General features: G+C 32.2%; 1 protein-coding gene across 4 annotated transcripts in view; it reads right to left on the bottom strand.

Annotated features, from left to right (window-relative positions):
• Positions 1-27,994, bottom strand: part of LOC140439953 (uncharacterized) — a 772,922-nt gene that overhangs the window by 441,855 nt on the left and 303,073 nt on the right. The window contains exon 2 of one of the 4 annotated variants that reach the window (XM_072530148.1): positions 13,192-13,240. The exons of the other annotated variants lie outside the window; for them this stretch is intronic. The gene's annotated coding sequence lies outside the window, so the exon portion shown is untranslated. The remainder of the gene's footprint in view (positions 1-13,191; positions 13,241-27,994) is intronic. 4 annotated transcript variants of the gene reach the window in all.

The raw sequence follows: 27,994 nt of genomic DNA, 5'->3' as shown, positions 1-27,994 counted from the left end.
TCCAAAGACCGATAAGATATCTCTACTTACATAATTTCCAACCTAAGTGGTAGCGTACATAGATTTTTTCAATTTTTATGTATTATTATTAGTTTTATGTTCATACATTTGTCATTGAATAAATACCAATGAATTCTTTGTTTAATTTAACAATTGCTTTTTGTACTTTACAATGATTTTATTTTGTTCTCTTCAATTGTCAAGCAATAAAACTCTGAAACAGCTGTTTCGACAGAGGGCCTTTCTTAAGTGAGCTATTTTAAAACTCAAGTGAAGCAGCTGTAGTGATAATAAATTATAATAAAATTTGTGGAAGTGTTGAAAACAAAAGTTTTCAATGTTTTATTGTTTGATAAAATGAATTTCCATCAAGTAACGGTCGAATTCATCACATTTTCTTTAACTGTATTTATAAAATCATCATATTTAATACATTAAACGGCATATTAGTTGACTACAATTGTCGAGTGTTGAGATTTACTTTTATTTTCACATACCGACATTTTATAAGCAATTTGGCAACCTTGTCAAATATCTTGAACATTCAGTTCTTTCCATCACCACAGGTACATTACACCAGTAACTGTGAGAACCAACGGTAAAAGGAATTTTATCGTCAGTTCGTTTGTAAACAATGAGTGCAGATAGTAAAAATTCTATTGTTCAAAACATTATGGTAGATCATCAAAACAAGTTGGATATAAAACAAATAAAGGATGTTCCAGGTGCATATTTGTTAAACAATTTAAATTCATTACAGTCAAGTCGGCCAATATATGGTGCGGCCGAAATAAACAAATGGGATCCAATACATCGTTCCTACCGAGAAAATTTGATAAATGAACTACAAGAACGAGAGCCTGCTGACAGAAAAATCGTATGGAGATCAAATTCTTATGAAGAAATATACCGAAAACATAATATATTTGATGACAATTATTCAAGTACAGTTATAAACGTTCAGCCAGTTGTAAATCAAAGTCAAGAAAACATATCCTCATCTTTAAAAGAATTGGAAGAAGCAGAAAGAGAAACAAAGAGTATTTTCAGGAAAAACATGGTCTGTTCAGTATGTAGTAGTGTTTGTGTATGTTGTTTATATAGTATACAGTGCATTAGTATAACCAGTCTTTTTCCTTGTTAATACAGTTATTTTATTGTTTAACTAGAACTTATAACAGTCATAGATTGGTAGTTGACTGATTCGACTGATACTTGAAAAAATATTTTATAAATAAAGACTAAAAACTATTTTTTTACGATTGTTATCTTTATGTTGTTACATTGTTGTGATTCTGTGTAAAATATAAAAATAAAACCTGATATTTTGGAAGTTTAACTTAATATCAATCTCTCGTCAGAGAGTCACAATTGTTATGTTCTTTTATTTGCATTACGAGGTCATATGGAAGTATTTATTTATATAATTTACTATATATATATACACTGTGTCCGTAAAGTATGGAACAAATTCTTTTTTAGCTAAACAGAGCATTTTAAGAAATAATCCTAAACACGTCGATTTTTGCTTTTAAGTTACCGTATTTTAAAATAACATTCTAATATACACGGTGAATTACTTTCGAGTAATGACGTCACCGTCATTTTTTTTTTAATGGAACACCCCCATTTTGTCTCAATTTTCGGATTACTCTAGCTGAGGTGATTCCAAAAATGTATCACATGTTGATTCAAATTGGTACAGGGTGAACAAAAATACAATAGTTTTGTGTGTGTTCATAAAGTAACGCGTTAGTTAAATTAACAATATTATCAAAAATACTTATTGTCTAGCGTACAGAATATGATGAAATACATGACTATATAAATGTTCGAACTGCAGCCCTTGCTGTATTTGACAGTAACCCAAACGTTGTACAAATTCTTGTTGAACCTTGTTTATTGTGTCTTGAGAAATATTGTTTATTGCTGTCCGAGTTCTCTGTTGTAATTCTTAAATATTTGCTGGTTTCGTTTGACACACTTTTTTCAGATGGCCCCATATCTCTCTCTTGTCGTTTCCTCATTGCTGAGGATCGTGATTTCCTACAATGCGGGCTGTCAATTCTCTCCATCTCTTGCGATTTTGGGCTGCTCTTATGGACTCGGAAAACGTCTCTCCAGTGGCTTTCTGTACTTGATCTGACCATCGGATAGGTGAGCGTCCTCTGCCTCTACGTCCTTCTACGTTTCCGCATACAATTAGTCTTTCTAAGTTGTCATTGTCTCTTCTCGCAATGTGGCCAAAAAACTTTAAAACATTTGCAAGACACTGAGAGGAGAGTCTGGTCTGAATGTTTAGCTCTTCGAGAATCGACTGATTGGATCTGTGCTCCGTCCACGAGACGCGTAGCATTCGTCTCCAGCACCACATTTCGAATGCGTCAATCCTTTTCCTATCCTCTGATTTTATTGTCCATGTTTCGGCACCGTAACTGAAGATTGAAAAAATGAGTGTCCGTACCAGTCTCATTTTGAGTTTTTTGGATAAAGAGCGGTCCTTCCATATTTTTGACAGTCGACTCATCGCGTTCTTGGCCATCCCTATTCTTCTGCGAATTTCCGTATGGGAGGAGGCTGCATTGCTTAAGGAAGATCCTAGATACGTGAACTCGTCTACTTTCTCGAATTGATTTAGGGCGCCTGTTGTTTGGAGGATATTCGCGTGGTCCACAATCATGATTTTTGTTTTCTGATTATTAATCTTGAGCCCACACTTGTTGCTTTCCTCATCTCCTCTTCAGATGTTGCTATCAGTGTTGTATCGTCTGCGAATCTTAAGTTTGGGATCTTTTTTCCTGCAATGGAGATGCCGTCTCTCCATCCATCGAGTGCGTTCCTCATTATGTATTCTCCATATAAATTGAACAGGTCTGGAGATAGTATGCACCCTTGTCGTACACCTCTGCTGGTTTTGAAGGTATCAGATTGCTGGTTTTCAATTCTTATTTTAACTGAGTTATCTTCGTATAAGTTTTTAATTAATATTGCCAATTGATCTGGAACTCCCATCTCATTAAAAACTGTCCAGAGAACTTCCCACTTCACACAATCAAATGCCTTTTGGTAGTCTAGAAAACAGATTATTATTGGAATTTTAAATTCGCGGGCCTTTTCTCGGGCCCGCGATAACCCCATATAACATAATCCAAAAGATTGAAATCTGGTTACCTCGCTGTCCATTCAATAGGTCCACGTCTACCAATCCACTTGTTCGGAAAAATTTCATATAGGTACCTTCTAACATCTACAGCTTTAATAGTTTGTGTACCGTTGTTTTTCCAACACCGATATCGCGACTAACTTTACGCCCAGAAGTGTGCGCATCTTCTTCAAAACTAAATAAAACATCTAATGCTGTATCAGCATTTGCAGAGGGACGACCCGATTTCTGTGTATTTTCAACCAAAATAATACTTATTATTATACTTATAATAAATACTGCAGCAGTTTCTTTAGAAACAATTATGCTTTTTACGGCGGGCGAACTTTCGACACCAAATTGTCTTTGTACGTGGGGTATTCGAAGGGTCAAATTTTATTATAGAAAATTTCGACACCGCGGCGTAAAGCAGGTAGGTAGGTAATTACCGGCGATGGACATTTGCACCCAACCAGGACAAGCGGGTTTTCCCAATATTTATTGTCACGGCGGGGGGCGTGGCACTTGTGTACTTGTGACTAAATTATTTCAGTTGTAATTTATTTCTTGTTTGACGTTGACTTGTGCACGTATACGGATATTTAAAAAATGAGTTTAATAAAAAGTTCCCGTGGTCGAGATTTATTAGTGGTGGAGCATCATTCGTTCTCGAAACAGAAAGTGTTAAAAAGCGGCGAGATATTTTGGCGCTGCATCCAAAGAAACACTAAGTGTTCCGCAAAAGTGTTTACAATAGGCTGTGAGGACCTCACCATCACAAGAAGTGATTTGGTACATAATCATGAAGCCGATCCAAAAAAGCTTGAAGTAAAGATGGTAACCAATGCATGTAAAAGAAAAGCCCAAGAGGACATATCGGAAAAGCCTGCCAAAATTACAAGAACTGCTGTTGCTGAGTGTGATGCCAATTTGCTGACGGTTCCTGGCATAGCTAGCATAAGAAAGAACATTTACAACTGTCGTCGTAAACTGTTACCAGGTCCGTTACCAAGAAGCATATCAGAAGTCCATAACGCGGTTAGTAATTATTCTCCTAAAACCTGTCGCAATGAAAGTTTTTTGTTTTTAAATCATCCTGAATTAAATGTAATTGTATTTTCATGCGAGACAAATATTCGTTTGTTGTGTAAATTAAAAACTTTGTATATGGATGGTACATTTTCATACAGTACCAAATATTTTCTACAATTATTTACTATACATGGCTTGGAAAATGGACATTATGTTCCTTTAGCATACTGTTTGTTAAAGGACAAATTGTCAATGACATACAAAAATTTATTTTCTTTATTAAGGTCTAAGATTTTTGAAACATTTCAATTATCATTAGAGCCAACTGAAATATTTGTGGACTTTGAAAAAGCAATTCACTGTGCTTTATTGTATATGTGGCCCAATGCAAAAATTAGTGGATGCCGTTTTCACTTACACCAAAACTGGTTTAAAAAAATTCAATCTTTGGGTTTGGTACAAGAATATAAGGATACAAATTCAGAAATTGGAAAATGGTTAAGGCATACGTTTGGTTTAACTTATTTAAATCCAGCAGAAGTTGAAAAATGCTTTCTTTATGATTTAATGTCATATATACCTATAAACGCAACACTTGATATATATGCAGATTATTTACTGGAAAATTACATTTTCGATAGCGCTCTATTTCCACCACACATATGGTCTAATCAGAATCCGTCTATTGCGAGGATCACAAATGCCTGTGATTCCTTTCATTCGAGATTTAATTCTTCTTTTTATTCAACACATCTTTCTATTTTTATTTTTATTGAAAAGTTAAAAGAATTTCAAGTAGACACTTATGTCAAATTAAATAGTTTACATATACCAGCAAAAATCAAAGATACTACGGTTCAGGCTAAATTGGCATTTTTGGAGAAAATGAAGGATAAACTACGATCCCAACAAATACGTAGGTTAGATTTTATAAAAGCTGTATCTTATCATTCCTATAATAGCAAATAAATCATTGTATGCAAGTATATTAACGGTAAAATGTACAAAAATTAGGTACTAGTTGTATTATATTTAGATATTATTACAGTTATAAAGAAATAAAATGCACATTACTTTTATTAAAATAAATAAATTAATTAATTATGGTATTTTATTTATGTCGCAGCTATATTTATTTGGTGTCGAAGATAAAAACTGGAATTGGGGCTGGTGTCGAAAATTGCCATTAAATTTTAGTCGCTACCTGCTTAGTGTCGAAATTTCCTACGCCCGCTTTTTAATATGAGACGATATTTTGTGGAATGTATTGACAAATAAATTTGGTGGACATATCGAACACTTACTTTGATAAAAAATTTAATGTTATTTAGTTTAACTATTTTTTAATTTGGTTTGTAAATAAAATGTTTTGATTATGACTTTAATTAAATATTAAACGTAAATTGTTTGATGTAAAATCATATTATTCTGTTATTTTGTCAAATCCTATTATTAATTATTCTGTTGATATATTTATTTTATTTAATATTTCGGTAACTGTTAACTTTATTAAATGTATTTTATAACAAAATTCAAAAATATTGATGTTTTTGTCCATTTTTCTTTCGTTGCCTGGAGTAATTGCGTTAAATCAGAATTATGCAGTTGATTTGTAAAATGCGATTATCTCGAAAACTGTCAAGTTTTGAAGTTATTAACAGGTACACTTTTCTTTTATAAAAATGGATCTTTAATTTTTTTAAAGCGCAAAAAAGTTAAATGCAGATGTATGCCACATATGTGGCGCCCTCTATCAGCTACATCAAAATATGCATCAAATTATAATTTCTAATATTTAATAGTATCCAGTTTTTTATATATAAACGTTTACAAACATGAAAGTTATAGCGAAAAATAAAATTTTAAATTTCCACTTTACCTCCTTGTTTCTTTCTTAATATCAACATTTTAATCAAGCAATTTGGCTTAAAATCGTAATATTTTAAAATGTAGAATCTGCAGTTTCTTTTTGTAAAATTACTTAAGGACCTCCCTATATATATATATATATATATATATATATATATATATATATATATATATATATATATATATATATATATATATTGGTTATTTTAATAAGTTATATACTATAAAATATATTTATGTGAGGGTATTTTTAAGAAATTAGCATATAATAAGTGTAAAAAGTTTTTTTTTAATAATTATAATATTGTAAATATATTTAAGTGAGTCATGAGCTTAGGCAACCAAAAATACCTACTCTGAATAAGTCACAGACATTTAAATAATAATTACGAATATAAAGTGGGGTTATTTGTTATTTAAAATGTTTAGTTTACATATAGTTACGGATTTGAGGTAGTGTAGTTTATTAATTTAGGTTGTTTTAATTACATATAAGTTTATATTCTGATCTGAAAAGCCTAAATGTCAATAAAATTCTCGATAGAATAGTAAAGAATTCTCTAGAATACAAAATTTAACCTTTGTTTACGGTAGATCTTTCTCGAATATGGTTATGTCTGTGGATCGAAGATATACTTTTTCGAGAACATTCATATATAGACCAATTCGAATATGATTTCTTGCCAGATGATTCTGGAACAATGAAAAGATATAAATACTCGGTGATTAGGATTCAAGCTAGTCAGTCAGCAGGCCAGTCAGTCAGTAAGCAGTCAGACAATTAGTTATTAAGAAGACAGACACAGTTAGTTACAGTTAGTGATTAGAAAGAAAGTATAAAGTATGCAATAATCAGTGATTTAGTATTAAAATTTAATAGTATTGGAAAGTATATTAGAAGAATATTATTGAAGATTAAAAATTGTGTTATGTATAAATGGTAATTGAATAATGGAAGAAAGTATTAATTGAAAATTAAAATTATATAATATATTTGGTGATTGGATATTGGTATATTAAAAAGAAGAATAAATATAAATGCTATTAAGAAGAAAAATATTTTAAATTGGTGGAAGCTGATAATTGGAAAAAGGAATTTCACAAAAACAAGGATAACCGAGGCTGAGAACGAAGACATGAGTGATGATTAAAATCTATATAGAGGAGAACGGTTTCATTTAGGCATTCAGTGACAGAAAGGTACAAAATTTTGTTAATATAATTTAGTTAGTGTCATAACAATTTCAATTTTAAAGATAGTTTGTTTAAAATTTACATTGTCTATATAATTTAATTAGTTTCATAAGAATTTCAATTTAAAGATAGTTTATTTTAAATTTACATTAGCTATGTTAAATATATATGTTTGCTTCATAATAGATATAATAAAGATAATTCCAAAAAGTGCTTACAAACTAATTCTTTGAGAACCGCGATAAAAACCCTATATAAATATATTATTGAAAAACACTCATTGCTCATTAAAACATCATTCACAAACAATACATCATTACAATATATATATATATATATATATATATATATATATATATATATATATATATATATATTACTATCCTCTGTTTTAAAGCCTTTCGACCATAACCATCATAAATATAATGGAACCATAACTTATGATGGAATGAACCTGCCAACATACTTAATGAAAATCCTATACATCCAATAGTTTTAAAAGTAAATGAGAAATTGTTTATAACTCCCGGGAAGTTATTTCAGTAACTAAGTGCCTATCTGATGTGCATATTAACTACAAAACGAACTCACGCAGGTATGCAATAATTTGATTTAAAAGATATAAATACCTTTAGCATCTATAGTTGTAGACACGCATACGTGCATTATGGTACTAATTACTTTAAATTTCGATTAAAATAGATTCGTAATGAGTTGTTTACGAAGTAAAGCGTAAAAATAGTCTACATACAAGAATATCTGTAGAAAAATATATCATAAATCATACTTTTTAGCCTTCAAATTTAGAACATTTTGCTAATACAATATACTTATTGGTCTTTATTCGTTATTTTACTTTAATTTTTTATTAATAATATATTAATGTATATTATACTAATGAGCTAGTTTATCATATTTTGCTTTAGCTTATCCTATTTAATTTGTATTTAAAATATACAGGTCTATTTATAAACATGGAAATATAATAATTATTGTTTGTTCTTTGATTATGCTGCGAGAGACTGCATTTCTGTTACATCATTACTTTCATATCTCCTCTTGACCCAATATATGCTGTATAAATAATTATTGCATTAAGAATTGCTATAGAGCAGCTCGATATATAAAATGTGATCAAAATCATCACAATAGAAACTGTTCTCTTCCAAAGGAAGTCCAAAATAAGGTCAAATGCAGCAACTAGAAGAACACACATGTGTTTTTCCACATAAACACACATGGGAAGAACAACTTTCACACATGTGGGGAAGAATACGCATTTAGCTACTTTATGTGAATTAATCATATTAGGGACAATCAAGCTTAGCAAAATACTAGAAATTCCTCAATAAATAGTAATTATAGTGTTCAATCACAAATTAGTGCATTAATTTGTAATCTCACATTAATCTTAATTTCCTAAATTTGTATAATTTCACCGTATATAATTGTGAAACATTTCGATTAGTTTCTTAACTACGATTCAGATATTTATTACGTTAAATGTAATGTTGAACAATTAAATAAAGAAAAAATGACAAAAGACTTTAAAAATAAGATTGCAGACACTTACGAATTGTATAGCGACTTTGAAGAGCAAAATACTGAAATGTAAGAAAAGGGTTCAAAACATGACAAATATTTTACATCTAAATACTACGAGCAAGTACAAAAGAAATACGAGAGAGGGAAAAAGACGTTAGAGGAATTTATTAAAAATTCATACAAGTCTTCGACAAAAATTAAGGAAATGGAAAATAGGATGAAAAAATTAGGAAGGGGATTTAAAAGAGGTTCAAAAAATAGACGCTGCAGAGATAAAAGAATATTGCGTCGATATTCGATATCAACAACGTTCACTTCACGACGAATGTCCGAAGACAATTAAATAGAATTTGTATTATGTATTTTTTATATATTTAAATACAGTGTACATAAATTATCAAAAAAAAAAATATTGATTTTTTTAAATATATTTTTATATAACGGCTTTAACGGATACCCCGTCCCCCCAAGTAGACCGTTATATCGAGGTTATATTATAGTTCATATATTAAATCACATATTTTGCAACTAAAAATAGTTCGACTGAACCTAACCTATCTTAATACAAATTTGCTCATAAAAAAGTTACAGTCTTTTGAAGTTACAAACTGAAAATCGATTTGTTTCAATATATCGAAAACTGTTAAAAATTTTATATTAAAAATTAAACATGTGGCTTTCTTATGGCAGGAAGCTAACAGTAAAATTTGTTCACACCAAAAAATTTGTATAGGGGTTTTGTTCCCTTAAGCCACCCCCCCCCCCCCAAATGTTTGTGTACGTTTCAATTAAATTATTATTGTAGTGCCATTAGTTAAACACAATGTTTTTAAAACTTTTTTTGCCTCCGAGTACTTTTTCGATAAGCCAGTTTTTATTGAGATGCGGCTTCTTTTTTAATGTAATTACTATTTAAATGGGAATAAAAAAAAAATAAAGATTAAAGTACGTTTATTGACGTTTCAATTTCCACTTCGGAAATCGTTCTCAAAATAAAAATGTTTTGTATTTTGAGAACGATTTCCGGAGTGGAAGTTGAAACGTCAATAAACGTACTTTAACCTTTAATTGTGGCTTATTCCCATTTAAATAGTATTTACTTTAAAGTGCCATAAGAAATAGCTTCAGAACAATATTAGGAAACCGTTATGGGCCCAGCGTTATTCAAAATTTTCGGAGATTGGAAATTCTTTACAAGAAACTGGCACATTGTCAAAATTAAATCAAATTTTTACGAAGATGTAGAGACAATAACCTAATACCAAAGGGCTTGAAGTAACGTCCAGCATATTCAAGCAGAAGGTTGGAAAATATTCTACATAGAGCCAGTTTTTCCATGATCTGCGAAAGGTTACAATTTCATCATCATATAACGGGGGTACTACAGCGATTGCCGCTTCCCGCATTTCAGCCTCCATCTTTTCCTATCTCTCCAATCTCCCTCTTCTAAGCCTCTAGATTGCATTGTTTTTATAATTTCTCTTCTCCAGGAATTTGGTGGTCTTCCCCTTTTCCTTCTTTCTGGCGGAACATACATTAAGGCTTTCTTTGGTTACCGCTCCTCCTCCATTCTCATCACGTGACCATACCATTGTAATTGCCTTCCTTGTATTCTATCTGAAAGAGTATCTCTAATTCCTGTACGGTTTCGTATTTCCTCATTTCTGATTCTTTCCATTCTCGATACTCGATATGACCTTCTAAGATAATCCATTTCCACAACGTCTACTTTATCTCGTTCATTCTTTGTCATCGTCCAACATTCGGCACCATATGTGGTAATTGGTTCTACAATTGCTCTGTATACGCGAAGTTTGGTATGCATCTTTATTTTATTAGACCACAGTAATGAATTCAGTATTCGTATGCATTTTTTCACTTGGGTTATTCGGTTTTGTAGATCTATCTTAACTCTGCCATCTGCTGATATGATGCTTCCTAGATATTTATACTGGTTGCAGCCTTTTATGACTGCGTTTTCAAGCCTCAGATCTGTGGTATTTCCTTCAATTTTTAAATATTCTGTTTTGCTTATGTTTGCAGTAAGCCCCCATTTGGCATATTCCTCAAATAATTTTCGATTCATATAATTTATATCTTCCTCATCGGTTGCAATCACCACCTAATCATCTGCAAACAACAATGTATACAGAGTTTCTTGTCCCACTTCGATGCCCATAAATCTACATTTATTTCTCCAATTCCTCAATGCTTCTTGGACGTATATTTTAAAGAGTGTCGGTGATAAACAGCATCCTTGCTTTAGGCCTTTAGTGACTTTAAATTCATTTGAGGTTCTGGTTCCAATTTTTACACAACTAACTGCATTTTCGTACAATTTATATATCGCTCGGATATACGTCGAATCCAATCCGGATTCGACGGTTACAATTTCATAGATCTAATTTAATTTTTGTTGAACAAAATATTGTAAGTATTAAAGATTTGCTTTTCAATGTGATATCAAATTGTGATTTTGATCAAATTATTTTTAGTTTACAACCTCAATAGAAATAATGACATATCAGCGACAGTTGTCAATCTATCGAATAGACATTTAAATGCCACGGAGAGTTTAATACTGTCAAAGGGTCTAAACTTTACTATTACTCATTCATCCATTCCAAAATTAGACATAATAAGCTCAGTGGAGAAAATATCTTAATGTTTACCAACTCACGACAAGGAAGAATACAGAGTTTTATGTAAACTTGAATTGGAAAAGGCTATTAAAATTGAACAAAACATAAGCAAAGAGGAACTAAAGGCTATACGAACTTTTAAAAATGACGACTCCATAATCATCCTGCCAGCAGACAAGGGGAATGCAACTTTGATAATGGATAAAATTCAATATAAAAACAAAATTAAAGGATCTAATAATAAACGAACCTTATACAAAACTAACAAAGGATCCAACAAAACCTTTGGAAAACAATATATATATATATATATATATATATATATATATATATATATATATATATATATATATATATATATATATATATATATATATATATATATATATATATATATATATATATATATATATATATATATATATATATATATATATATATAGAGAGAGAGAGAGAGAGAGAGAGAGAGTTTTGTATTTTGAGAACGATTTCCGAAATGGAAATTGAAACGTCAATAAATGTACTTTAACCTTTAATTATGGCGTATTCCCATTTAAATAGTAGTTACTTTAAAATGCCACAAGAAACTAGAATATTCTTTTTTAATATGTTTAAAATTTTTTTAGTACCTAACAAAATGTAAATTATAAATGAATTTTTATATTATTATCAGGTCTTTTTAATCTTACTTAGCCATTTACAAATCTGTGGTCTATTTTAAAAATGTTCAAAATGATCTCCATATTTTCTTCAATACATATTCGGCACCGTTTTAAAGAGGAAAATCGAAAATTTTGAAAAATTATGGGCTTCTGACAAAATCAACTTGCAGCTTTCATGATTTTATTCCTTATTTGTTGTTCGTTCATAAATGTTACGAAATGTACGTCCTCTTTCATAAAACTCTGTATTCAAAAGTCAATTGGATTAAGATCTGCACCTTTGGGTGGTCAAGAAATAGGAGCATCAGGGTCCTTTCCAATCCAACGTCCAGGATACTGACCAAAAAGATGGTAAAGCGCTGGAGAGCATCCTGTAAAAATCACATATTTTACTGACTGGGAGACTGACCTCGTCTAAGTGCTCTGGTAACACGATTTGAGGAAGTGTAAATAATATTTACCATTTAAATTATTTGGATGAAATTCTGGCTCTATTTATTTTTTCATTTTGTAACTTCAAACTGTTACTTTTTTATATGTACATTTGTACTAAGGTAAGTTTTTTTTAATTGCCGTATTGCCAGATTCCAGTAAGAGCATTCCATTAAATTCTGGCAGACAGCGGTAGGGGAAATCTTTTTTAGACATCTAACGTCACAGAGCAAGACACCTTGGCCGAGTAGGATACTCGGCCAGAAGACCTTAGGGCAGTGCCGGATTAACCGTGTTCCGGCTAAAACCTTAACCATTGTTCCAGAGTAGTAGTCTTGCCACTCAATGAAGAACTAAAATAATAAACTAAAAACTTACAAATAACCATACCTATTGCAGTAAATCAGGAAATATTTCCGTGAGGCCATAAACTAATAAGGTAAGTTAGGTTCAATGGAACTATTTATTGTCCCAAAATATGTGATTTAATTTGTAACCTACCTTTTTGTTACACCCTGTATATCGTCCTACATTAAAAATCATAAATGCAAGCATATTCAAATATCAACAATGTCTGGAATATAGGTCCCAAAATAAAATAAGATGTAGGTGTGTTTTTAAAAGGTAATAATATACGTAATTTACTATGCTAAAATTAATATGCTCTACTTACATTTGTCACACTAAATTTGGTTCGTAGTACTTTGTAAGAAATCGCTTACCTGTAACAAAATTAAACTGGTAAGATTTAACAATAAGCACTATGTAATATTTTAGTTTAATCTGTGTTCAAAAATATTTAAATATTTCAAACCCACTTTTGTTACTTAAGTAAACGGACATAAAATCGTAATTTCTGACCTATTTTTAGATATAATTAGGATACGCCAACAGATTTGCATAAGTTTTTGTTCTCAATTTTAATATTGATAGATGGAACATATTTATCCCATTGGTATAGGTAACTGGAACATATATATCCCAACGTAGCCTATGAAAAAAAGGTCCAAGTCTCCTTCAACATTTATTTAAAATAATTTTGCAGTTTTAAATGTAGTAATTTCTGCAAAGTGAAAATTGACACGTTCTGCACAATGTTGAAGTTCGTTTTTGTATTTTTTGTTGGAAACATCTTGTAAAACACACCTTGTTCCACAAGGTCCAGCCTCAATGGCAAATGTTCTCCTAAATTTATCATGCTTGTTATCGTCTTCGACGGCCGTCCCGTCGACCTTCTTCTTATGTGAACTTTTGACATTGGAGTGTGTGTGAAGGGTATTAAATATATTAAAGAATGTTGGATCTTATTAATATATTCTACATTGTAATGTTTATTCCTGATATTAATTATGCGTTCTTAGTCAAGTTAGTAACGTAAACTCGATATATGGCGTGTATCTGATTTAAAATGATTTTAAATTGTAGTGTATTATGAGGTGTAGAAGGTTATACCTCTCTAGATGTGTCACTTCTTCTTCTTAGGGTGCCTGTCTGTTCCGAACGTTGGCGATGATGACTTTGTTGGTTGCTGTACGGAATAGCTGCGTTGAGGTTTTTTATACCATACTCTCAGGTTAGCAAACTAAGATATCCATCTTTGTCCTGGGACCCTTTATTCTTTAATTTTATCTTGTAAAATGCATTGGAGTAGCTCGTATCTGCCTTGATTTCTCATTATATGTCTTAAGTACTGCAGCTTACGACCCTTCACGATGTTGACCAAATCTGCGGTTGTATTCATCCTCTTCAGTACTTCTTCATTGGTGACTTTGTCTGCTCATGGTATCTTCAGGATCCTTCTGTCTCTCTACATGGCCGAAATATCTCGGCCATGTAATTTTCGAATTTTTATTGTTTTGTTATTAGAAGTTATCATAAGTTTTGTCTTAGAAGTATTAAGTTTTTACCCATACTCAACAGATGTTTCGGTCACCCTTTTATAAGTCGTTGCATATTTTTTTCATTTTAAGCAATAAGTATTGTGTGGTCTGCGATTCTAAGATTGTTAACATTAATTCCGTTGATTTTAATACCTGCATAATCAGTTATTTATTCAATAAATATTTCAATGAACTTAATTACAGACGCCAAATTGTAAATCAGATGTTGAAATTTATTCTCAGGGTTCTTTTGGGAGTTCTGAAATACCTTTGCATCTTAATAGTGTTCCATATATACAACAGAAATAAAAGAGAATAAAAAAATGCCAAAATTTTATTACACATATAAAACAATCCAAATATGTATAAATATCGCTTCGTCTCTATCTTGACAATTGAAAAGAGCACAGCCCAAATTTATTTGCTTATCTAAGTGATCTACACTATTTTACAAAACATATAAAAAACAACTTTATAGATTTAATTATTCACTGTTCTCGTTTAAAACTTTATACCTATATAATATTGTTGTGAAATTTCGATAAACTGAATAACTTCGAATTTCTTTCGATTCTAAAATTGACCGGGATAGTCTCTTGGCAATTAGCTAGCTAAAATGATTGTTAATAAAAAATGTAGAAAAACATGTAACCTGAAAATTATTTAGAGAAAACTGGGTTTAAGTTAAGAAGCAGATGTTTGATGGTTCCAATACATTATTATGAAGGTTATTAAACGAATTGGGTTTCAGATGAAAAAAGATACTCCAAATCGTAGAGTTGTGGAACTGCCTAATATTGCAGTACAGACAAATTATATTGCATAGAAATTTTTGTATAAGTTTGTTTTTATTAAATATGGATCTTCCAAAATCAAATAATATGTTGTTCATGGCAAAATGAAGACAAAAGAAATATCACAACCACAAAAACAGATGGTAAAACGTGACTCACATTAGTCAATTCGTTAATTAGTTTAACTAGTTTAGTGCTATATTGTTGTGTAGTGTTTATAGTTAATAAAGTTGTTCCTAATACCAAAAACCGGCATTTAATTATAGCAAGAAGTGTGGTCGCCCTCTCTGTGTTGCCAAACTTCGATAGCTCTCTTTCGGGTAAGACACTAGTAACACAAACTACCTTTAAACAATATTATCCCCATTGTGTGGTCCTTCGAGCCAGATATATGGTATTAGTGCCCCATAGCTCCATATTTTTCACCCCCAAAGAGTAAAAAATATTGCATCCCGCTAAAATCCCACGCAGTCAAGTCAGCGCGGCAAAGCAAGAAAATACAAAGTTGCCAGTTGTCTGAATATACCACGTCGTTGTGTTGAAGACTTCAGCAATAAAGCATCGATTCGGCTCTTATCACCTCATCTCGCTCTGATATACGACCTTCCGTCTCGTCTCTACCCTCCACCCGCTGGGTAAAGTTTATTTCACGAAAAATGGTTGAGTGCTTAATGATTGCAATAAAACCCGACCGCAAGTACCCTAGCTTAGTCAACATTAGGTGAGCAGGTAAGTATTCAGGTAAAATTGAAGCTACTGTGGAGTGTCGTTATCTTGTTTGTATAATAAATTTCTGGTAATATAAAAACGATTAAAAAATCGTATAAAATTATAAAAACGATTAGAATACATTTTATTTCATAAAGTTGTAAACATTTTAACAGTGAGTTTCACTATCAATGTTTGATCTTTTAATGACCACAATAAATTTGTTGATCGTTAAGTATTTTCTGGAATAATTATACAGCTTTCCTTTATTCTGTATAATTTGTAAAAGTATATAAAACCGATGAGAAATTTTTAAATATACATTTTGTTTCATTTAGTTGAAAGTGTTACAAGTGTTACCAGTGTTATACCTATTTATACCTATAAAACAGCATTATGTGGCGTCCGTGGAAAAACATTGATGGTGCTTCTTCCAGTGTTCCAGCAAAGAAAAAGCATTTATCTGCTGACGCTAGAGAAATCGTAAAAACAATATATAGTTCTTTACTTACAAGAGGACTTACTGCTAATACTGGTGCCAGTGAAATATCTGATTTAACGAAAATACCTCTAACCACAGTGAAAAGAATTACATCTAATCCTATTAAGTCAAGAAGGAAGCGTAAGGATGCCGGTTCTACCAAATTTATTGACGAAAGTGATAAGGACTTAATAAGACGAAAAATTTACACAATGTACGAAGAGCAACGGATACCTACATTAGATGCTTTAAAACAACGGCTTACTAATGATGATACACAAATAAACTGTAGCCGCATTAGTCTTTGGAGGATTTTGTCTAAAATGGGCTTCATATCGTACAATTGACAAAAGGCAAGTGCTTATGGAGTCCCATCGTTTAGAAAAGTGGCGTACTGAATATATAACTTCCATAAGAAAGTACCGTACAGAAGATCGACCAATAATTTATCTGGACGAGACATGGTTTGACACTCGTGAAACATCATCCAAAGGATGGTCCGATTCTTCCACCAGGTGTCAAACAAAAGCTCCATAAAACAAAGGGAAAAGAATAACAATTTTACATGCAGGATCAGAAAATGGTTGGGTCCCAAATGCCTTATGGCTTTCTGCAAAGAACATTAAAGACTCCTGCGTGGACTACCATGAGGATACAACGGCAGAGCTTTTTGAGCAATGGTTTAAGAATGGTCTTAAACCTAACCTTCCTCAAAATAGTGTGATAGTAATGGACAATGCAAATTATCACAGTCGTCAATTACATAAGTCTTCAAGTGCAAATAACACGAAAATTGAAATTCAAAGCTACCTGTTAGAAAACGATATATATTTTGAAGAAAGTTATTTAAAAAATGAACTGTTAGAAGTGTTAAAATCATTTCCTATTAAAAAAGTATATGTTTGTGACGCATTGGCCGAGGACATGGGACATACAGTGTTACGGCTTCCGCCCTACTATTGTTTATTTAATCCCATAGAGCATATGTGGCACCAACTAAAGTCAAATTTTAGGTCACAAAATGTTTCTCCGACTTTAAGTGGTAGTGTAGTCGAATTAATAAGGAAATGTGTTGATGATATCTCCCCAGAAAGTTGGAAAAATTCAGTACGCCATGTAATGAAAGTAGAAAATTCATGTTACTTTGAATCACATAATTAAACCAATTGTTATAAATCTTGAAGAGGATAGCGACAGCGAAACAGAATTAGGTATTTAGGAATTCATAAATATATGTTAGTTATTTTGGGTATTTTTTTTTTGTAAATATTAACTTGTATATATTTTTCTATATTATTTTTTCAATTCATCTATTTTTTGTACATTATGTATTCGTTTGTATGTATCTACTGTAAATAGAACTATTATTACTGTACATTTTTAAACTACTTTCTTCATGTTAAAAATTGTTCAATTATCAAGTATATTTACTTGAACAACCTGAAAATCTTCTTCTTCTTCTAATGGCGCTACAACCCTTTGTGAGTCTTGGCCTGCTTAACAATGTTCTTCCATTCTGCCCTGTCGGATACTTTCCTTCGCCACTGCCTGATGTTCATGGTTTTAAGATCCCTCTCTACGTCGTCTATCCATCTTTTACGGGGCCTTCCTCTTGTTCTGTTTCCTTGGGGCTTCCATCTCTGGATTACTTTTACAGCTCGATTATCTGGCATTCTTTCTAGGTGACCAAGCCAGTTTAGTCTTTGTGATTTTACAAATCTGACAATATCTGCGCTCTGCATTAGTTCATCCAGCTCGTGGTTCATTTTAATTCTCCACGAACTATCGCTGCATTGGGTTGGTCCAAATATCTTCCTTAGTATTTTGCGCTCAAATATTCTCAGTTGATTTTCATCAGTGGTTGAGAGGGTCCACGTTTTACATCCATATGTGACCACTGGTCTAATTACTGTTTTGTAGATTCTCAGCTTAGACTCACGATTCAGTAACTTACTTTTCATTAAGTCTTTGTATGCATAAAAGCACTTATTACCGCTAAGAATCCGTGCTTGTATTTCTTGACTGACTTCTTGACTGACTTCTCTTGTTGTCATTTATTATTGGGCCTAGGTAGGGGAAAGTGGAGGCATATTTGTAGGTATGGTTGTCTACCTTCAGATTCTCATGTTCATTCGATTTTGTGCACTCCATATATTTTGTTTTGCTTTCATTTATATATAGACCAAACGTAGCAGCTTCTCGTTTCAGTTCTATAACTTTTTCGCTCAATACCCTTTTGTTGCGGCTTATTATGGCAACATCATCCGCATATGCGCATATTTGCATAGATCTTGTATTAATACAGCCGTTTACATCCAGTTTTCTAACAACAGCTTCTAAAGTTAGATTAAAAAGTGTTGTTGATAAGGCATCCCCTTGTCTAACTCCATTTTCAATATCAAAGGCCTGCGTCATATCTCGATCTATTCTCACCATAGTTTTGGAACCCTCCAGAGTCATTCGTATAAGTTTAACCAACTTATTGGGTATCCCTAACATAGATAGTTGCTTTAACATCTTTTGTCGATCTACTCCATCAAACGCCTGTTTGAAATCGATATACAAGTTGTAAATAGGTATGTTATATTCAACACATTTTTCATGTATACCTCTTAACATATATATTTGGTCTATAGTTAACCTCTTTGGTCTGAAGCCACATTGGTATTCACCAATAATCTCCTCCGAAAACGATTCCAGGCGGCTATATATAATTCCTGATAATATCACAACCTGAAAATACCATATGAAATAATTTAATAAATTTTTATAATCGTGTATTACACAGCTACCAATGAAATATATTAAATAACAAACTTTCTGAAGTGCGACCCTGTGTACTTCGGTAGTTTATTGAGAGACTCTTGTATACACAACAGGATCAACTCAGGTAACCATTAAGCACTGAACCATTTTTCGTGAAACAAACTATACACAGAACATCGTCGATCCTCTGCTTCAATTCACAATCAGGTTTGGAAAATAAACACGAAATTAACTCAAAGTTAGTTATATTATGTGTTGATAAACCGTGACCCTCAGTAAACAAGAAAGACAATTGCATTATCGCACAATAGTCATTTTAAGGACTTCGAATTTAAAATCAATAGACACTTTGATTTATAATTACTCTCTTTGCTGTCATATTTATAGTTTATTTTAATTTTTAAGGTAACTACTCATGTTTATATTGTTTAACATCAAGCAAAATGTCTCTAGAAACTTTAAAAGTAAACCGCAAAACTGCAAAGACAAAAATCACTAAAATTGCAAATTGGATTATAGACAATCAGGACATTGAACTTGATGCAAACGTATTTAACTCTAGAAAACGTATTTAACTCTAGAATAAAAACTTTAAATCAGAATCATTATCAGAATTATGTAAATCAGAATATTTACATAATCATTATGGAATCTTAGAGTTAATTAGCACGTCTGAATCGGTGACGTGTGACAATGAAGACGATTCATTAATAGAAAATAAATTTCTTAAAACTCGAGCTACACTAATGACATGTATAGATAAGCTTACCGCTCAATTCGCTACAAACAGACAAAATTTAGCTCTAACCCCTAACTCAGTTGAATCGAATTCTGGAGTCAAGTTACCAGAAATACACATTCCCTTATTTAGTGGAAATCCACAAGGTTGGAACACATTTTTTGATTTGTTTAACAGTGTGATTGCAAATAACTCTAAAATGAAATCAGATGTTGAAAAATTGTATTATTTGAACACACTATTAGAAACTTATTACACTTAGACACTTATTATATTATTATACGCAGGGAGCTCCTAAAGTTATCCTAAAATTAAATTATTTAAAGTCCTCTACCTCCCCTAAAGTGGACGCTATGAAGAATTTTGGAAGTGTTTCCAGGCCCTGGCGGTAAGTCAGGGTAGTCAAAGTCAAAACCCAAGACGGGGAATATACTCATCCTATCGTGAAGATCTGCCTCCTACCCCTTGATAATAAAAATTTGGTTTAATTCAACGACAGCGGAGGGAGACGACAAAGTGTTTTTTGTTTGAAGACAGCTCCCACCCGACAAAGAACGAATGACGTGTGAACGGCGTCTGAAAAAACCGAGACAACACGATGGCTCTTACATCTTGTGTTGCTCCATATCGCTCTGTTAATTAGTTCAACTAGTTTAGTGCTATATTTTTGTGTAGTATATATAGTTAATAGGGCCCGCGTAGCGCAAGCGGTAGGATGCTTGACTCGCAAGCCGATGGTCCGGGGTTCGAATCCCACCGCCGGCAAGAACATCTAGACATTTTAAAAATGTCTATAGGCCCCAGGTCGACTCAGCCTGAATAAAAATGAGTACCTTGGGTAAAACCAGGGGTAATAATAGACGGTTGAAGCGTAGCACTGGCCATGTTACCTTCCTTGTATACCGTAAGCCCTAGATATAGCAGACTACCCTGCTATACTCCCAAAGCCGCGACAGCGGTATAAAACGGGAGACTATTATTATATATATAGTTAATAAAGTTATTCCTAATACCGAACACCGGCATTTAATTATAGCAAGCTGTGGTCGCACTCTCTGTGCCAAACTTCGATAGCTCTCTTTGGGGTAATGGTGTCGAAAATCTACAAAAGCCGAACACCGGCTCTCTTTGAACAACCTAATCCCCATATATATATATATATATATATATATATATATATATATATATATATATATAAAGTAGTCCAAAGTTTTTGGACTAGTTTGGAAAAAATATATGTAAATACTTTTTTCTTTTTGGGTGTGGTAGTCAATAAAAATAGAGCTTTGCTAAGGCGTACTATTTATTCTGAATCCAAGCTTTCGGTAGGTTTTTGCCACCTTTATCAAGGTCTACAAATAAAATTACTATGTTGTAACAATTTGAATGGTGCCAAAAAGAGGCTATAAAAAACTATAAAAAACTTACCCGAAGGTAAGATTCGTGGCATAAACAACAACGTTAAATAACATGATAATACTGAAGTTGCAACTAAACTTAAAAATGTTACTGTTAAAAAAACACTTTAAAAATTAATAAATACGTTAAAAGTTAAAAACAAAATGAAGGACGACATGTTAAAACAGTCGTCGTTGCAAGCTTGATTTCAGTCACATTTCACGAGCAGAAAGAGAAAGTGGGTGGACAATTATTGTTTAAATAGTTTGGAGAAAATATAAAACAACTTTGAAACTAACGTCTCACAAAATACTGTTTATGAATTTTGAGTACTACCAACTGTATTACCAACTTGAAATTAAGCGGGAAATTAAAAATGTTATTTATAACATAAGCAATCGAAAGAAAATAGTATTTAGTAAATAGGTTTAGAAAAAATAATAACTCAAACAAAACAAAACTGAATTAGTAACTGAAGTTTGATCAAAAATATTCAATTAATAATGAAATTTTAAAAAAGAAAAGAAAAAAAGAGAAAACTCTGAGATGTAAAACAGCTCAGTCAAAAGTCAATATAAAATTGTAAATTTTGCTAAGATTCTGGATCTCAGATCTCTTATTCAGATTGTTATTATCACTCTTGCTGATATGTACCATCTCTAAGAAAGTTCTCTTAAATTTATTTTTCTCTCTGGCTAATATTTTTACATTGTTGAAATCTATCTTATGGTCTAGATCGATAGTATGCTCTGCCAAAGCACAAGTAGGTTTGTTTAATCTACAATCACTGATACGGCTAGACAGATTCCTTCCAGTTTCACCAATGTACGTGGATGGACATTCAGTACATTGAATGCAATAAACAACATCTGTAGTCTCTAGAGTGATTAGGGGTTGTTTTATTTTGCTATACAGCTGACGTATGGTTTTGATGTTCTTGTTAGCTATTTTGATATTCTTAGTCTTTAAAAATCTTAGTGAGTTCAACGGTTAGTTTCGGAATATATGAAAGGGCATAAAAATACACACTTGTTGGAGCAGAATTATTTTGTGCTGAGGGCACTGATTGTGACATAGTAAGTATGTTGTTTCTGTTAACAAAGGGAACATTAAAAATTAATTTATTAATCAGTCTTAGAGGATATGATATGATATATATATATATATATATATATATATATATATATATATATATATATATATATATATATATATATATATATATATATATATATATATATCCGTGTGTATTTGTGTGTGTGTTTGTGTGTGTGTGTGTGTGTATGTTTTAGAGGGATTAACTTGCTGATGAAAGAATATATTTCACTAGATCAAAATCAAATGTGACGTTTTCTATGCTTCTTTTACCAGGGTAACTAAAATACTGGCAAGATGAAGAATTCTCCAATTAGGTGTAGTATGACTGGCGTAGAACAAGGGGCTTTTAGAAAAAAGAAGGAAAAAAATTCTATTCCTGCCTTATAAGTCAGGTGAGTCAGATTCCATTATAGTCAGGTGATAATCCATCTAGCTATGTCGCCTTTTTATTTTGCCAGGTAATATTCAATTAGCTCATTAACTACAATTCCGTTTAAAATATTTTCATAAAGTATTGATTGAGTTCTTTAATACAATATAATACATACAATACAATATAATACAATACAATATAATATATTACAATATATAAATTTACAATTACTAATATACATTTAAAATCACTCTTTTTAATATTGGCACAAATAAATATGTATTATACGTTTAAAAGTAAAATATTATGTTTACTGTTATTTATATAACAGGGAGCTCCAAACCTCTGGTTTTCTTTTGTTGGGCTAAACTATAAAACACAAAAAAAATGTTATCTACACGAAATCAACGACGTCTGCAATTTAAAGTTATTTTCGATTATACAGGGTTAGTCGGAACAACGGAATTAGGTTTCCAATGTAAGTAATAGAAATGTAAATGACATATCAAAGTTTTTAACTGCAGAGTCATTTTTAATAAATAATTGAATATCTTTGACATCTAGCCATCCAATATACAGTGTGATCACTATTTTTAAATACAAAATTTTCTAATTTTTTTAAATGGAACACTATGTATATTAGTATTTAATTTTGTAGAGAATATTACAACCTTTTTTTAGTATATGTAGATAACTAACATGTTTAGTTTTGTAGCTATTTAAAAACGAACTATAGACTTTGCTTTGCGTATTTTTTTTAAGAAAAAATTGAAATTATAATCTGCTTTTAGAAACATACATTAAAATATCAAATATTAAAATAAAAACGTTCGCTACTAAAAATTAGTTGAATTTAACTACTCATCATTTTTCAAAATGATATTTACCATACTAATAAATATAATCAATATCCATATATTAATTATCAAATTAAATGAACAACCAATTTTAAAATCTACACTACTAATTTTTAGCATCTTTCGAGTAGGTACTAAGTTTATCGTTAGTTAAATTGTATTTACGAGTAAGATCAATTAAATAACTTTTTAATGTAAAAAAAGAACAAGAGCTTTTAGAAGTTTTAAAGGCATATTCTATAAAAAAAGTATATGTTTGTGATACATTGGCAGAGGAAATGCGACATACCGTGCTGCGGCTTCCACCATATTATTGTATGTTTAATCCCATAGAACATTATGTGGCGTGAAATAAAGTCTAAAGTGAGGTCACAAAATATTTCTCCAATATTATGTAGTACTGTTGTATATTTAATAAGAAAATGTGTCAATGATATTCTTCCAAGTAGTTGGAGAAATTCAGTCCGACACGTAATAAGTAAAGAAAATTCATATGTTTATGTAGATCATAATATAATTGAACCGATCATAATTAATTTAGATGAGGATAGCGATAGCGAAACGGAACTACGTGTGTTATTAATATTTGTTTTTCTATAATCTTAGCAACTAAAATATATTTCATTTATTTTAAAACTCATTTGAAAACATTAATTTCGGGTATATAAGGCAATCCGTTTTTTTGTTTTTGTCGTCGTAATTATTGCAAATTTTGTTTATCAATTGCTTTATTATAGAAGTACCATCTAGTCAGTGTCAAGTGTCAAAAGACCAACTTTGTCTACCTCGTTTGCTTATCGCTCCGGACCGGTCCTAACAATGAGCCAAGTCAGATAAATTTAATAAGATTTACGACCGTACTAATTTGAAGTCAACCATTTTCTGCTAAAGAAACTTTACTTTACTACCTACAGTTTGAGAACGTATAAAACATGTTTAGAAACAAAGATACGTTAAATTTATCTGTCACAATATATATTAAAACAAATAGTATCTACTTGTGTCACAAAAACAACAAGTACGCCCCAATTGAGCCAAAATACAGAGTTCCGTGCAACGACAGTTCAAAGAATTTTAAAGAAAAACAAATGTCACCCATTTCAGTTGCATCAGAAATTTAACTTCATTCAGTTTTTGGAAATTTTTTATTTTCTGACCAATCGACATTTCATTTTGCAATGGGTTCATTAATAGACATAACAATTATCAGTATTACTCCGATGAAAATCTTTACCTATTTCGAGATACGTCCAAGAACAGGTGGAGGTATCATATGTTATTGCACCTTACTACTTCCACCAAACCGCAATGAGTATCATACTTTTTTTAACAGACGAGTTGACTGGCTTGTTAGAGAATGTTCCCTTGGGAATTAGATGAAACATGTGATTTCAACATGATGGAGCACCACCGCATCTTCCTAGGTTAAGTGTGTGCTAAATAATAACTATATCGATAGTTGGATCGGTACTATGAAATGCCTCCCAAGATATCGAAGATTAACACCACTGGACTATTATTCTTGGATTCTTGGAGGCATATCAAGAATATAGGACACAATCACAAACCCACAACACGGGATAATGTAAGTTCATTATACAAAATGCCTTTACCAAGATTGGATCTTAAATGCTACAAGACGTTCGGCAGTCCTTTATCCAATTATCGGCAGTTTGGATGTCGATAAAAATTGGTTTGGACACCTATTGAGAATGCCTGACGAACGTTGGTCCCAAAAACTTCACAGATGGAAGTCCTCTGGAAGAAGAAAAAGAGGTAGACCTCGACGCTCATGAAATGAAGGAATTAGAAGAGCGATGGAATCGAGAGGTTTGGAGGAGGAGCATGCCTTGGACCGGGACCTTGGTGGAGGAGAACGGGAATACGGCGATAGCCGTCTCCAAAATGTATTGTATTTACAAGTTGGATCCTGCAATATATTAATAAAAATTATTTTGGAACAGGATTGTAATTTTAAGTTCTATTTGTTATATATTACCAGTGCTGGTTTAAACTTGCGTAAAGGAGGGACCAAGTAGGGATCCTTCAGTGCTCTGCGTAAGACAGCCTTGGCGGGGGAGTGCTCAACCGCGACACGGCGCGTCCCAATGGCTGGTAGGGAAGTTCCTGTAGATATGCAGGACAAGTACGAATAAGGCTTAGCCAAATAAGTACCTGCGGATGACCCAGGTTAGCAGCTGTGTGTGTGTGTCGCGGGAAACTGACTAGACGGAAACCCAAAAACCCCATAACTCTTTACGTTATTACATACAATGCCAAATGTTGCAAATGTCTACTGTCCGAGGAGAGATTCACAGCAATAGAAACTTCAATAATGAATAAAATTAAATGGAATGTCAAAAGTATCAGCAAAGTTAGAAAGAGAGGTGAAGCTTTACAAACACTGAAATCAGGGCACATAATCTATCGGATTGGCCCTGAAACTACATCGATTTCTTTGTCCATAAAAACCATGCGAACAAGATAATAAAGATCCAAAGTATATCATTTGGAGTGGCATATCTTATTCTGAAGCTAACCAGTAGGTATCAACTCAAAATTATCCAAGTGTACGCTCCAACAACAGACCATACAGACGAAGAAATCGAAATGTTTTATGATGATATATCTACTGCGCTTAATGACTTTCGTACTTAATTCACAATTTTATGTGGCGATTTCAACGTAAAACTAGGTGTAAAAAAAGCAGAGCTAAAAACATCCTTGGGAACATTCGGAACATGACCGAGGAAAAACGCTACTAGGATTCCTACTGCAAAATAATTTATTCAACATGAACAGCTTCTTTCACAAAAAGATGCACATAAGATGGACCTGGGAAAGTCCAAACGGAAGAACAAGAACTAAATCGACTACATCATAAGTGAGAAAATACAAATAATTAAAGATGTAATAGTACTCAACAAGTTTATAACAAGCAGTGACCACAGAATAATACGAGCGAAAGTCCAAATCAACATAAAAAGAGAAAGGAACATACTGATTATAAATATATCTCATGGTATCTGGACACCCCCATTAGATATCAACCAATATCAGGCACATATCAATATTAACCTACTACTACATGAAACCTCCAATAACGATCTTAACGACTTGAATAATTGCCATCATAAATGCCATTCTTTTACAGCTACTCGTGGGAATAAATATGAATACTCACCAACATGCTAGGCAAGCACGGTGTTTAAATGCCAAAAACCCGACCACTGTAAACCAACCCTATTCAATGTGCATCAAAAAGATAAACCTCAAGATCGCCAAATATAATGCTCGGTCACTCTCTACCGAAGAAAGATTCGAAGAAATGGAGGAAGAACTCTCAAAAGTGAACTGGGATATTGTAGGTATCAGCGAAGTTAGAAAAAAGGGAGAGAGTCTTACCTCACTCCCATTAGGCCATTTATTTTATTACAAAGGAGAAGAGCAATCGACAGTCAGAGGCGTCGGCTTCTTTATTCACAAAAGAATTGCTAACAGAATTGTGTCAATAAACCAAATCTCAACAAGAGTGGTCTACTTAAACATCAAAATAAACGCCAGATATATCCTAAAGTTCATTCAAGTGTACGCCCCTACTACAGGACATCCAGACGAAGAAGTCCAAATATTCTACGACCAAATATCCTGTGCAATTAAGGAAAATCTTGGCCACTTCTTAATAATAGGTGGTGATTTCAACGCCAAAATAGGCACTAAGGAAGACCTATCTGAAATAATATTGGGAAATTTTGTAAGCGAAGGCAGAAATGATAGAGGCAAACAACTACTGACTTTCCTTTTGGAAAACAATCTCTATCAAATAAACAGCTTCTTTAAAAAGAAAAAACACAGAAGATGGACATGGGAAAGTCCTGATGGAAAAACAAGGAACGAAATTGACTATTTCTTAACAAACAAAAAAGAATTATTTAAAGACGTAAATGTGCTAAACCAGTTCAGTACAAGCAGTGATCATAGGTTAGTAAGAGCTAAAATAACAATATCAACCGAAAAAGAAAGACCCAAAATGATAAATAAGAGACAACCAAAGAAATGGACAAAACCAACTAACATTCAGGAGTTCAAAAAATATATTGGTAATTCATTGAAAGATACAACAACAGCAGACATCAATATATTGAAAAAACAAATAGTCAACACAATGCAACAGACTCAAACTAAATATTGTCCGACAAGCAAAAAAGATGAAAAACTGAGTCAACCCACGAAAACCCTTATAGAACTAAGGCTACAAATGAAAGGAGATAATACTACCAGCAAAGAATCGATAAATCAAATAAATAAGACGATCACAAAGGCAATAAGAAAAGACATAAGAAACTACAATGTAGAAAAAACAAAACAGGCAATAGAGCAAA

The sequence above is a fragment of the Diabrotica undecimpunctata genome, chromosome 4, assembly GCF_040954645.1.
Source record: "Diabrotica undecimpunctata isolate CICGRU chromosome 4, icDiaUnde3, whole genome shotgun sequence".
Classification (NCBI taxonomy): domain Eukaryota; kingdom Metazoa; phylum Arthropoda; class Insecta; order Coleoptera; family Chrysomelidae; genus Diabrotica; species Diabrotica undecimpunctata.
This window is presented reverse-complemented; position numbering and strand designations above follow the sequence as displayed.